Genomic DNA, 12,970 nt, shown 5'->3' with positions numbered 1-12,970 from the left:
GCAACAACAAGAGAAACTTCGCCTCAAGCGGGAGTAAGAAGAGCGCATGAGGAAGGCGGCGCACGACCGTACCGTGGCTCAGGCTCGGGAGGCTGAGAGGGAAAGGAAGCGGGAGAGAGCCCGCCGTGCTAAGGCGACAGGTCCCGATGCCCTCCAAAAAGGAAAGTATCCTAGATGCACTCAGTAGAGAGTATCTAATGTAACCCGACATACTTTTCCTACCTAAGGCATGTTATGTTTAGAATCAGCGCACTATTAAGTAGGTCTTAGTGCGAACCGTACATGCCACCTTTGTTTCCTCATCGTGTCGTCGTGGTAACAGTGTATTGTAATATTTTCACCCTATGTTTAATACTATGTTTGTCCTCGTTCTCACCCCATACTCACGTAAAATGCTGCGACTGCTGATTACTGATTTTTTATTCTCCGACTATTACATAACCTACTCTAAATTTAAATTCTTAATTTCCTTAAAGTCCTTCCTTTTTATTTCTTGAATTACACAAAAAATTACATTTTTGGGGGAAAAAGGCCCTAACCGCCCCCTCAAAGGACGGCAAGGGGGCTAACCGCCCTCTCTAGGTGGTTAGGCCTGCCGCCCTCTCAGGAGGCGGTTAGGGCCTCTAACCGTCCTCTCAGAGGATTGCAGGTGTCTAGTTTTACAAATTCTCCTACAGAGAATCTATTTATTTAAATTTTTAATAAAAAATATAAAAAAAACTCTCGATTTTGAGCCGACCCGGCCGAGCACTCCGCACGGGCAGGTGAGGGAAGAGGGTACTTGGTACTGGCTGGACCTTGGGGAGGGGTGCTTGATGGGCCTTGAGGGGGTTCTATACACAGGGATGTTAATGCTATAGAAGCCGGTTCTCACCAACACAAATTCAACTCGTAATATGCATGCATATACATTGTTTTATTTTTAAGTAGCAGTATTAAATTATCACCAAATATGCATAGAAGTGGGATGCCCGAGTTCCCAGTAAATTACTTTAAATGTTACGGTTATGTCGATGATGGTAAAGGAGATATTTAAATGCATCTCTAACAATAAATGTCAACTAGCTAGCTATAAGGTTGTCGATATCAAATTTTTATCTAGGTGGCGAAAATATGTGAAGAAGAGAGAGAAGCTAGTTCTTAATCTGTAGATAGCTTCTAACACATGATGTGTTAAATACAAGACAAGAGGTTCGTGGTGATTGGTTGAGAGAGAACATAGGTGGATGGACTAATTAAAACTTTAATTAAGCTATAAACCAACAGTTGGAGAGGTAAGCTTTTTCACTGTCAATAGATGGAGAAAAATAATAGATAGCAAATAGCTACCCTGTTAGAGATGCTCTAAGGGCAAGGGTGCGGATAGATGTGATCACTCCGAGTTGGTATGCGTGCTCAGTGCAGCGGCAGCTTAAATGGACCGAGCATAGTTTTCTTTTTATTTTATGAAATACTACTTCCTCCGTTCTTTTTTATTTAACATTTTTATTTTTATGGTCTCCAAGGAACGACTTTGACCACTACTTTTTAAAACTTTATGTCAATATGTAGTAATAAAATTATAATTTTATGAAAACATATGTAGAGGCAAATCTAGTCATATAATTTTCACATACAAAATCTAGATAGTTTTGAATATATTGATAGCCAAACTTTAGAAAGTTTGATTGTACATTATTCTAGAACATCAAATAAAAAACAGAGGGAGTAGTAAATATTATAAATAGTAAATGGTGGAAACATGCCTGAAATATACTAGGTTATGCGGGACTTTAATTTCTAGTTTACTTCTATATATATTCTGAGCTCCTGACATATTTACCATGGGCTCAAATCAGCAATACATGAGAAAGAGCTTAAATCGGCAATAGCTATTAGGTAATTGATAATTGCTAGCTTTTAGACATTCAACCTTTCGTGGATGACAAAAGGTTGATTCTGCCAATGCTCTCAACAAACTACACTATTGGAATACCCATATATTAGTGCAAGAGTTCGTCTTGCTTTAGCAAGTACGGTGAGAGTTTCTTTTAAGAAGGAGACTCAAGATTAGAGACTTTTAAGAGGAGACTCAAGCTTAGAGATAATGTTTGAGAGGAAGGAGCACCAAAATGTATTGATAGTAGAAAAATGAATCGGTCTGGGGAGTATCACAATGTGGTTTAGCGCTTGGGCACCTTTGTGTACTGTGTGTTGCCTTGAGCGTTCTCCTTGTGACCTCCCTTTCTAGATGACCACTACCCCCTATTTATAGGGTGGTTCGTAGCCTAGTGTACAAGTTATCACGATGTATAAATATATAGGACCTGACCGAATTACTGAGCTTTATCCCAGATAACTACTTTTTACTCTGCATAGAGGATGAATATCTATCATAGTAACTATTGTTGTGCCTCCCCCCTCAAGGGTGAGCCGGTTGCCAATTGTGGCCCGGCGCCGAACTGTCAGGGGTGTCAGGATGACTTTCATCGCGCTGGCGTGTCAGGATAAGCACCACATGGGCGTCGGAGGACTGGCCTGAAGGGGTCCGCAGCTTTTGAGGGCCAAGCCTCCTGCTAAGAGTCCGAAGGCCAAAGGCTCTGGAGGGACTTGCTGTAGTTCCGAGTCTTTAGAAGGCCATGTATGTGCCGGAGAGGTGGTCCGAAGGGGTCTGCAGCTTCTGAGGGCTAGGGCTCCTGCTGAGAGTTCGGAGGCCAAAGGCTCTAGAGGGACTTGTTATAGCTCTGAGTCTTCGGAAGGCCATATATGTGCCGGAGAGGTGGTCCAAAGGGGTCCACAGCATTTGAGGGCCAGGGCTCCTGCTGAGAGTTCGGAGGCCGAAGGCTCTGGAGGGACTTATTGTAGCTTTGAGTCTTCGGAATGCTACGTATGTGCCAGAGAGGTGGTTCGAAGGGGTCCATAGCCTCTGAGGGCCAGGCCTCCAGCTGAGAGTCCGGAGGCTGAAAGCTCCGGAGGGACCTTTGATAGCAATCATCAACCATTATCCCTAGGCTAGTCTATTTTCCCCAATAGTACCCCCTCATTCTCTGGCCTCGATGTTTGGCGGGGTGAGAGGATGTAGAGGAAACCAAATCCAACCTGGGTTTCTAACAAGAATGCCTGAAGGCCATTCCCTGTCCCTGAGGAGTTTTTTGGTAGAAACTGCGCGCGTTGATGGCGGAGGTCAAGGCTGATGGTGCATTGGTGGTGGCGGCACGCCCTGGGGTTATGCTGAGGTCGGAAATGCAGCCAGCATCGAAGTCGAAGTTAAAGACCGAAGACGTATTAGTAGAGGAGGCACGCTCTGGAGCTTGTTGGAGTTGGTGTGTGTGGTACCGAGACCCGAGGTTGGAGGGGCGTTGGTGGACGTGACGCGCTCCAGGGTCCGTGCAAAGGCCGAATTAGATTCTTCGGACTTTTTTGGTGATGGGTCTTGTCGCCATTTGAGTTTGTTAGAGTGGGCGATTACGTGTGGGATCAGGAAAATCCCCACATTCGCCAGTTTGAGGATGTTAGGATGGGATGTGTCACTGGTGCATTCTGAGTTTCTAAATGGATAATGCGTGGGTTCGTTTAGGGTCTTGTGCCCACGCCCCTGGCATGCGCCGAAAGGGGTCTATGTCATTAACATGATGGGACGTTCGTGCAAGAAAATGAGACGTTGCTGTGGGATGTTTCCATGTGTTGGTGGAACGACCTTGATATGGCCACGGGCCCCCAGATATTAATGAGGGACGCCATGGAGCAACGTCGCATTGGTTCTGCTTCACCTCCCAGGCGTACATGGCCGCTTGGCCCGGATATAAAGCTGGGGTCACCCAGCTGGATTTATCACTGCCCCACGAGCGAGTACTCAACCTTGACTTTGAATATGGCATCGTCTTCCTTCTCATCCTTTTCAGAAATGTCGATGATCTCGACTGCTTCTACTAGGGATGGGTCATCTCGGCTACCAGCAGTGACACTGGTGGCCATTCGGCCTCCGTCCTACAGGGTGGACAGTTGCGTCCCACCCCTGCCCAACCCCTAGTTCGAGAGACCACGCTTATCGAGATCATCGATATTTCTAACGACGATGAGGAGATCGACTGGGATCTCCTGCGGAGGGAGAGTGGCGAGGAGGAGCAGGCTTCGGTGACGAGGGAGGGGGACGGGAAGAAGTGAGAGGAGGCCCCGATGGTGGCTCCTTCGGTTTCTTCTTCGTCTTCCGATAGCTCGGGGGCCAGCTACTACATCAGCTTCCATGGCAGCAGACCGCGAATGAAGCGCATATGCTGCTCCATGCATGGCCCCTGCCGGGATCCGTAGGAGGCGAAGGTGGCCTTCGAGGGTGCTTCATGGACATACCTGTCTTGCCGTTTGTCTATGGCCCTGCCACGGGCCATAGTTGACTTTTGCCACCTTGTACTTTTTCTCCCCCTAGTTTGCTCTTTTAGGATTTGTCTCCTCCGTAGCGGCCTTTGTACTGTTGCTTTATTGTACGCATCCTCCGGATGCATGATTTGTTTAATGATATAATTTAGACCTTTGGGGGCAATTGTATCTATTTTTGGGCCGAAGTGTAAGGGGATCCTTCGAGCATGTGACCGCATGTCTGTGTGCCTTAGTGCCTTCATGTCGCGCTTCTTTGTCCCCTTCATAGGTGATGGCTAGTCTTTCGGATGATCGAGGTACCGAGCCTTCGCATAGATCATAGCTGGTTTTGTTCCTTCCAGGAGAGAGATGGCCTCGGGAATCTGGTAGTGGTAGACATGTAGGGTAACTAAGGATGGCCGAGCAAAGCAGTGGCGATCTCGTCGTTCCCGGTCATTGCGTACTCCTCGGGTTCGATGTTAGTAGGGCCTTCTTCCAAATTTGTTTCAGATTTCTGACCCAACGAAATCCATCTGGAACCTTTGGGGACAAGCTCCAGAGGTGGTCCACGACCCTTCGGGTTCTTAGCCGCTGCCCGACTTCAGGGGTGATCCGTCTAAAGCCTGGTGACAGCGTGTCGGAGGCGAAGCCGAAGGCCAGATGGGAGAGGTGGTCCTCGACCCCCTCGGCCCTTAGCTGCTACCCAGCTTCGAAGGTGATCCATCTAAAGCCTGGTGATAGCGTGTCAAAGGCGAAGCCAAAGGTCAGATGGGAGAGGTGGTCCTCGACCCCCTCGGCCCTTAGCCGCTGCCTGGCTTCGGAGATAATCCGTCTGGAGCCTAGCGATAGCATGTCAGAGGAGAAGCCAAAGGCCAGACAGGGGATGTGGTCCTCGAACCCCTTGGCCCTTAGCCGCTGCTTGGCTCCAGAGGTAATCCGTCTGGAGCCTGGCGATGACGCGTCGAAGGCGAAGCCAAAGACTAGATGGGAGAGGTGGTCCTTGACCCCCTCGGCCCTTAGCCGCTGCCTGGCTCTGGAGGTAATCCATCTGGAGCCTGGCGACGATGCGTTGGAGGTGAATCTGAAGGCCGGATGGGAGAGGTGGTCCTCGACCCCCTCGGCCTTTAGCTGTTGCTCAGCTCTGGAGGTAATCCGCCTGGAGCCTGGCGATGGTGTGCCGAAAGCTGCTGCCCCTGTAATGAACAGTTGGAGATTCCATACTACCTCCTGTGCCACACAGAGTGGGCTTCTACTTAATATTAGCATGATCTTCATAAACGACGTCTGAATCATGTCTTAGATAAAACTGTAGGGTAAATGACTTTACCTTTTACCATACGTGTTTGACTTACACGGGGCATACCTCATCCTGCGGGGAGGGGGATCTATACCCCTTTGATCTGTTGGTTGTGCCTCTCGGAGAGTAGTGGCGTTTACCTTCAAGGTGTTAGGGGGTTTTGTTCGATCGGTCTTTTTAGAACTTCTCCGACTGGTAGAGGTTTTTTGGAAGACATCCCCATTCGCAGGGGTTTTTGAAGACTCTCCATCTTGTGGAGGTTTTTGCAAGGCTCTCCGTCTTGCGGAGGTTTGGTATGGCTCTCCATTTTTGGCAGAGGTTTGGTACGACTCTCTATTTTGGCGAAGGTTTTTGTAAGACGCTCTGTCTTGTGGAGGTTTTCAAAAGTCTCTCTGTTTTTGCCGGAGGCTTTGTAAGACTCTCTATTTTTACTGGAGCTTTTTCAGGACTATACGTTTTTGCCGGAGGTTTTGCAAGTTTCTCCATTTTTGCCGGAGGTTTTGTAGGGCTCTCCATTTTTGTCAGAGGTTTTATAGGACTCTCCATTTTTGCTAGAGGTTTTGTAGGACTCTCCGTTTTTTGCCAGAGGTTTGGTAAGATTCCTCGTTTTTGTTGGAGGTTTTGTAGGACTCTCTGTTTTTGCCACAGGTTTCGTAGGATTCTCCTTTTTTGTCAGAGGTTTTGTAGGATTCTTCGTTTTTGCCGGAGGTTTGGTAATATTCCCCATTTTTGTCGGAGATTTTGTAAGTCTCTCTGTTTTTACCGGAGGTTTTGTAAGTATCTCCGTTTTTGCCGGAGGTTTGGTAGGTCTCTCCGTTTTTGCCAAAGGTTTTGTATCCCCTTTGACATGTATTAATTCTGAAGGGTCTACACACTATCGGAGCTACGCAATACCTTCCAGAAAACCTAGGTAGACTTGCCTTCCAAGTGACCTAGGCATGCTATGCCCGCGGTGTGTAGGCTTGTCGTGCCTTGAGGAAACTCCCCGGATGCACCGTAACACTCTCCACCAAGGGTGTGCCCTGGCGTGTGGCATTTATACGACCGAAGCTATGCAATACCTTCCAGGAAACCTAGGCTTGATGCCTTCGCGGTGACCTAGGCATGTTACGCTCGTGATATATAAGCATGTCGTGCAACGAGGATTCCTTGCGACATCATTCCTCAGAGCACCGCATCCTCACATCAAGGTCATCCCTTGATATGCAGCATCTACACTACCGAGGCTACGTAATGCGTTCCAGGACACCCTGGCATAATTTTCTCTCTAGGTGACCCAGGCACGCTGTGCTGCTGCAGGTGTGTGGGCTCCACTGTCTACCAGGGCAAAGCCTACCCTCCAGAAAATCTTTTCAGGTGACTTTAGGTTTAGGCAAGCAATGCTTACAGGTGTGTGGGCGTGTCACACCTCCCGAAGAAATCTTTCAGGGGCACCACAACTACATTACCAAGGAAGTCCCTTGATAACTGGCATCTACACACTATCAAGGCTATGCAACGCCTTCCAGGAAACCTAGACTTGATGCCTTCGCAGTGACCTAGGCTTGATGTGTCCGCGGTGTGTAGGCATGTCGTGCAACGAGGATTCCTTGTGACAGCATTTCTCAGAGCACCGCATCTTCGCCTCTAAGGACATCCCCCGGGGCATGGCTTCAATACTATCGAGGCTGTGCAATGCCTTTCAAGACACCTTGGCATACTCTGCCCTCTGGGTGACCTAGGCATTCAGCGCGGCTGCAGGCGTGGGTTTTGCATGGTTATGTACTAGTTAAGTTTTGCAGTCTACTATTGGCAATAAGCAGCTAATTGCAGTGTAAGACACAGCTAGGTCAGACAACTATTCATAACTCATGTCAATGAAGATGTAACTTAAGTTCTAATGCTTACTGCCAAATAGGGACGTAATCTAGATCTACCATTTCTACCTAATGGCTATTTGTTGTAAAAACTTCTAGCAGTAAGGTTGGAGACCTCCAACATATTTTGATCGTACTGTACAAAAGATAGACCAGCTAGGTAAACAATCGATAGGTAGTAGTGGGCGTACCTTTGCCAGAATAAGACCTCTATTATGAGGCTTAAAGGCCTCGAAGCCTATGGCTAGACTGGGAGAGGTGGTCCTCGACCCCCTCGGCCCTTAGCTATTGCCCGGCTCCGAAGGTAATAGGTTCAGAGCCTAGCGATGGTGTGTGTCAGAGGTGAAGCTGAAGGCTAGTCGAGAGATGTGGTCCTCGAACCCCTCAGCCCTTAGCCATTGCCCAGCTCCGGAGGTAATCCGTTCGGAGCCTGGCGACGCGTTCTCTGACTCAGTCCTCATCGCTGGGACATTGCACCATTGGTGGCGGGGTTGGTGGCGACGGAGAGGGGTCGGAGGGCCAGGGATTTGCCTGAGAGTTTTCTCTAGGCTTCCGACCCCTGTGCCATCCTTTGCCGGTTCCCTCTGTGGCCAGGTATCCGGCTTGTCTTCCGAGGTACTTCTCCCAGAAGGTTGTGAGGGTCCGGCAGTCGTTGGTGTTGTGGATGCGCCCTGGTCCATGCAGGATACACCCGTATGCCTTCGGGGGTACCAGATCTTGTGGTTGTCATTGAGGTCATTGCTGGAGATCGCGTGCCCCAGAGCCCGTGGTTTCCCTAGGGCCTTCTTTCCTTTGGGGAGACCATCGAGGTTGTCTGGTGAATCGATTTTCAAAGTTGGAGTGGCTCCGACTACGCCTCCCTAGACGAGGTGGACTTAGGGATCCCTACACGCGTTTGGCGTCATGAGGGCTGCGTCGGGGGCGCTGGTGGGGTCTGCGCACTCTGGAGCCTTGCACTTCCTCGGAACCCTCTTTCGCTGGAGGGACCTGAGGAGGACGCCAGGTAGACAGATTCAACGAAGATGTTGGCTCGCCCGGAGCATCCCAGGGGCTGTCGAAGGAGATACCTTGATACCAAGTCTAGGCGGGAACATTCCTGGGTTCGACCACCCAGAACCACTGGAAAACGGCCTGCCTAGCTGCAACCTCGGCCACGACCTCTCCTAGTACAGAAAGGTCTTCGCCATGTAGAGGTTAGAAGGGCTCCGTGCCGTCTGGAGTTTCCGTACCAACCTAAGGTTCTGGGTTGGTCAAGGCCGGAGGAATGTCGTCCCATACGGCAGCGGGGCTGGAGGGTACACGTGGTGTGCATGGCTGAGACAGCCATGCATATGGTTGCATGGTTGCAACGATGGATATGATGGCTAGCATGTTTGTGGTTTTTCTGGTGGATTCCTACCTCTCTTTAGTACTTATGTATTCGAATCCCCACGAACGGCACGTTGTTGGTGCAAGAGTTCGTCTTAACCTAGCAAGTATGGTGAGAGTTTCTTCTAAGGAGCAGACTCAAGCTTGGAGACGAAGTTTGAGAGGAAGGAACACCACAAATGTGTTGATAGTAGAAAAATGGATCGGTCTGGGGGAAGTATCACAACGTGATTTAGCGCTTGGGCAGATTTGTGTACTGTGTGTTGCCTTGAGTGTTCTCCTTGTGATCTCCCTTTCCAGATGACCACTACCCCCTATTTCTAGGGTGGTACATAGCTTAGTGTACAAGTTATTACAATGTACAAATATTTAGGACCTGACTGAATTACTGGATCTTATCCTGGATAACTACTTTTTACCCTGTATAGAGGATAAATGTCTACTATAGTAACTATTGTGGTGCCTACCCCCTAAGGGGTGAGCCTGTTGCCAATTACGGCCCAGCGCCGCACTGCCGGGGTGTCAGGATGACTTTCATCGCGTTGGGGTGTCAGGAAGACTTTCATCGTGTTGGGGTGTCAAGATAAGCATCACTTGCACTGGCATTAATCGCCTGTCACCTCGCGTCGAGTTGGCTAAGGGGGTGTCTTTTTCTTCCCTGATATTATCTTCAGAGGCCGGCTGCATATTTAGGCTTCGGAACGCCGCATGGGCGCTAAAGAGGTGGCCTGAAGGGGTCTGCAGCTTCTGATGGTCAGGCCTCCCGCTGAGAGTCCGGTGGCCGAAGGCTCTAGATGGACTTGCTGTAGTTTCGAGTTTTCGGAATGCCACATATGTGCCAGAGAGGTGGTCCGAAGGGGTCCGCAGCTTTTGAGGGCCAGGCCTCCTTCTGAGAGTCCGGAGGCCAAAGGCTTTAGAGGAACTTGCTGTAGCTTCGAGTCTTCAAAATGTCACGTATGTGCCGGAGAGGTGGTCCGAAGGAGTCCGCAGGTTCTGAGGGCCAGGCCTCCTGCTGAAAGTCCAAAGGCCGAAGGCTCTGGAGGGACTTGCTGTAGCTCCGAGTCTTCGGAAGGCCACGTATGTGCTGGAGAGGTGGTTTGAAGGGGTCCGCAGCCTCTGAGGGTCAGACCTTCTGCTGAAAGTGTGGAGGCCAAAGGCTCCGGAGAGATATTTGATAGCGATCATCAACCATTATCCTCAGGCTAATCTATTTTCCTCCAACACCATATGAGCACCTGAATTTAGGTATTGGTCAATGTTTTCTAATTTGAAGTTAAAACAATCACATATAAAGGTTCCAGTAAGAAATTAAGTAAAATACAATAAAATGTGACTTCCTGTTAACGTGAAACAATGTTCAACGATATAGGTCGGTAACAACAGCTACGTGCCTCAGCGGTTCTCTCGGCAGGGGTTTTGGACAAGACGGTATAATTTGAATTCGTACAAAATTTTTAGTTAAGTTTCATTCATACTCGGTCAAATTTTGTCCAGAATTCAGGATTCCTTTCAAACACCTTCACCTTATTACCGGCCATAGCCTGCTTCCTCATTTGCATCATATCCTTACTGGTCATTACCTGCTTTCATCATGCCAAGGTTCGCTCATAAAGGTGCGTGATACACTATTTCAAAAATGCCCTCAAAATTTAATAGATGTAGTACATGTAATTTTATATTCATTCGTAACTTAAAGGCGGTAATGAATTTTATACACACTTGTAGTCCAGTATGCACTATTGTCATATCACACTTTTCTTGTTCTCGTCAATTTTTTTATGTGTACAGTGATATTATAATCTTCAGTTTTTTAATAGTGTTTTTGATAAAAGGGTCTTATTTTTGGAACCCCACTAAGCCCTGGCTGGTCGCCATTTTTTTCCAATTCCTTTACAAAATTTTTTGCTTCCGTTTTATATGAGATGAATCCATGTGATATGCACTCGAACCCAAGGTTCACGTTACCAACCGGAGGTCGGTTACTGACCTCCGGCGGTAACCGAAATCTCGCGGTAACCGCGGTTACCGGTCAAAAATTCAAAAAAATTCGGAGAAAATTCATTCGGAAAAATTTGAATTTTTGCGAAAAAATCGTGTTTTTGCCCTCTCGGTAACCGGTCGGTTTGGACCGGTTACCGAGCGTTTTGCTCGATAAATCGAGCGGTTTGGGCGGTAACCGACAGGTCGAAAACTGACCGAATTGATGCGATAACCGATCGATTTTTAGCGATTACCGACATGTGTGGATGCATTATCAATAATTAAGTTGAAAAATCATAATAAACAAATAATTGCCCACTAAATCATGAGGAAAAATAGTATATAACCATGATATGTTTTCTAATATCATATAAAATTTTGGCATGACCTTTGCTAATTTTTTATGTTTCGAAGGCAACAAACAGATAGTAATAGCAATTCAAGCACGAACATATAATTATTGTTTCGAATATATGCGTATATTACATATGCAGTGCCTGAAATTAATATATATATATGGAATTATCATGACCTTCGAAAGTAAATTTGCATCACCTTGAGAACCACCAGCTTAGGGGCCGATTACATTCGGCCATATTGTACTCATCGGTGGACATTAGCATTAGCCGTCGTGTCGATAGTAACTCTGCTTTAAACTCAGCCCATGCTTGTCCTGTCCATGCAGAAGTGGTTGACCATTGTCCTTGCAAAGTGGCATAAAACTCAGGGTCTTGCCACTCATAGACCCACTGAATAGGAGGCTCTGAATGAGCATCGGGGGCAGGATAGTGGTACGGATACGATCCAGAACTACTCTCCATGCCATAGCTGCTGGAATAGCTCGCACTATCTTGTGGTCCATCGTGGCCACCATGTGTTATATGCCTTGGTGAGGATGGAGCACCGTGGTCCTGATCTTGCATGGCATGCGAAAACTGACTCTCACTAGTGAATTGCACAGGAGGAACGACAGATGTTTGGCCTGGATGAGCATCACCGCCCTGACCATCATCATCACCGCTATTAGTCTTTGAGCTGCTGTCATTCGATTCTTGGTAAGTTGGGCTCTTTGGGTCACTATTTGTGCTCTCATCGCTTTGCACTTGTCTTTAGCCCTTGCCCTTAGTCCTCTTGCTCTTCTTTCTTTGCGTCATTTGCTTCTTCCTCTTTCCCGTGTGTGTGTCACCAACCGTTGTAGCAGCCCATTGTTGCAAGTCAGGTGTGTTCACTGTGTCTGTCACCAGGTGAGTAGGCAGGGCTACGTCGCTATCTGTGTCCTCCTCGTCAAGCTCAGGGGCTGCATTTTATCTCCTGGTCTCCATCCAGTCCTGGAGCGGATTGTTATCCTCATTCAATGTGAGCTCCATAAGCCGCTGAAATGGATCATCATCAAGAGTTGACCTGATACCTGCATCCAAGTTGTTCTGTATTCTCAGGTTGTAGTTGACATACACCAACTTATGGAGCTTCTTGTAGCTTAATCGGTTGCGAACTTTGGTGTGGATGAAAGCAAATATACTCCAGTTCCTCTCACACCCACTAGATGATGCGCACTGTGACACTAGGCGTCTAGCAAGCATTGAAAGTGTAGGTGTAGACGAACCAAACATAGACCACCATTGCGCTGCAAGTAGGTATAGTGATATGAGGCTCAGAAAAGTAGGTAAAATGACGGATCATATAGATATGTAAAAATTTTCGTACCCGGATGAGTCCTGCCGTCACAAGCCATCCGTGCAGCTAGAGGACCTGAGAATGAGAGACTTTGTCCGACACATTTCAGCCTCAATAAGTGCTTCCACGGCAGTAGTAACATCAGTCAGCCTCTCAAATGCCTCACGGAGATCTTCGAACAAGGTTGGACCTGTGCCATACGCATAATACGTGCGGGGGTTCAAAGCGGCCACTGCAAGTTGATGATCGAAACATTAGTACTAAAAGCATTAGAAACACAAGCATTTGAAAAGTAGTAGGAGTGTATTACCGGCATTCATGTATGTCCCATTGGCTAGATCATTTCATTCTACGATTGACAATTGCCATGTACTTATCCAAAGAATCCCTATCATTCTGATACAACGATTCATACTCATGCTTCACAATGGTGTATCTCAGGAGCACCTCACTCAATGTTGGC

This window comes from Phragmites australis, chromosome 6, assembly GCF_958298935.1.
Source record: "Phragmites australis chromosome 6, lpPhrAust1.1, whole genome shotgun sequence".
Classification (NCBI taxonomy): domain Eukaryota; kingdom Viridiplantae; phylum Streptophyta; class Magnoliopsida; order Poales; family Poaceae; genus Phragmites; species Phragmites australis.
Note: the sequence above shows the minus strand (reverse complement) of the source record.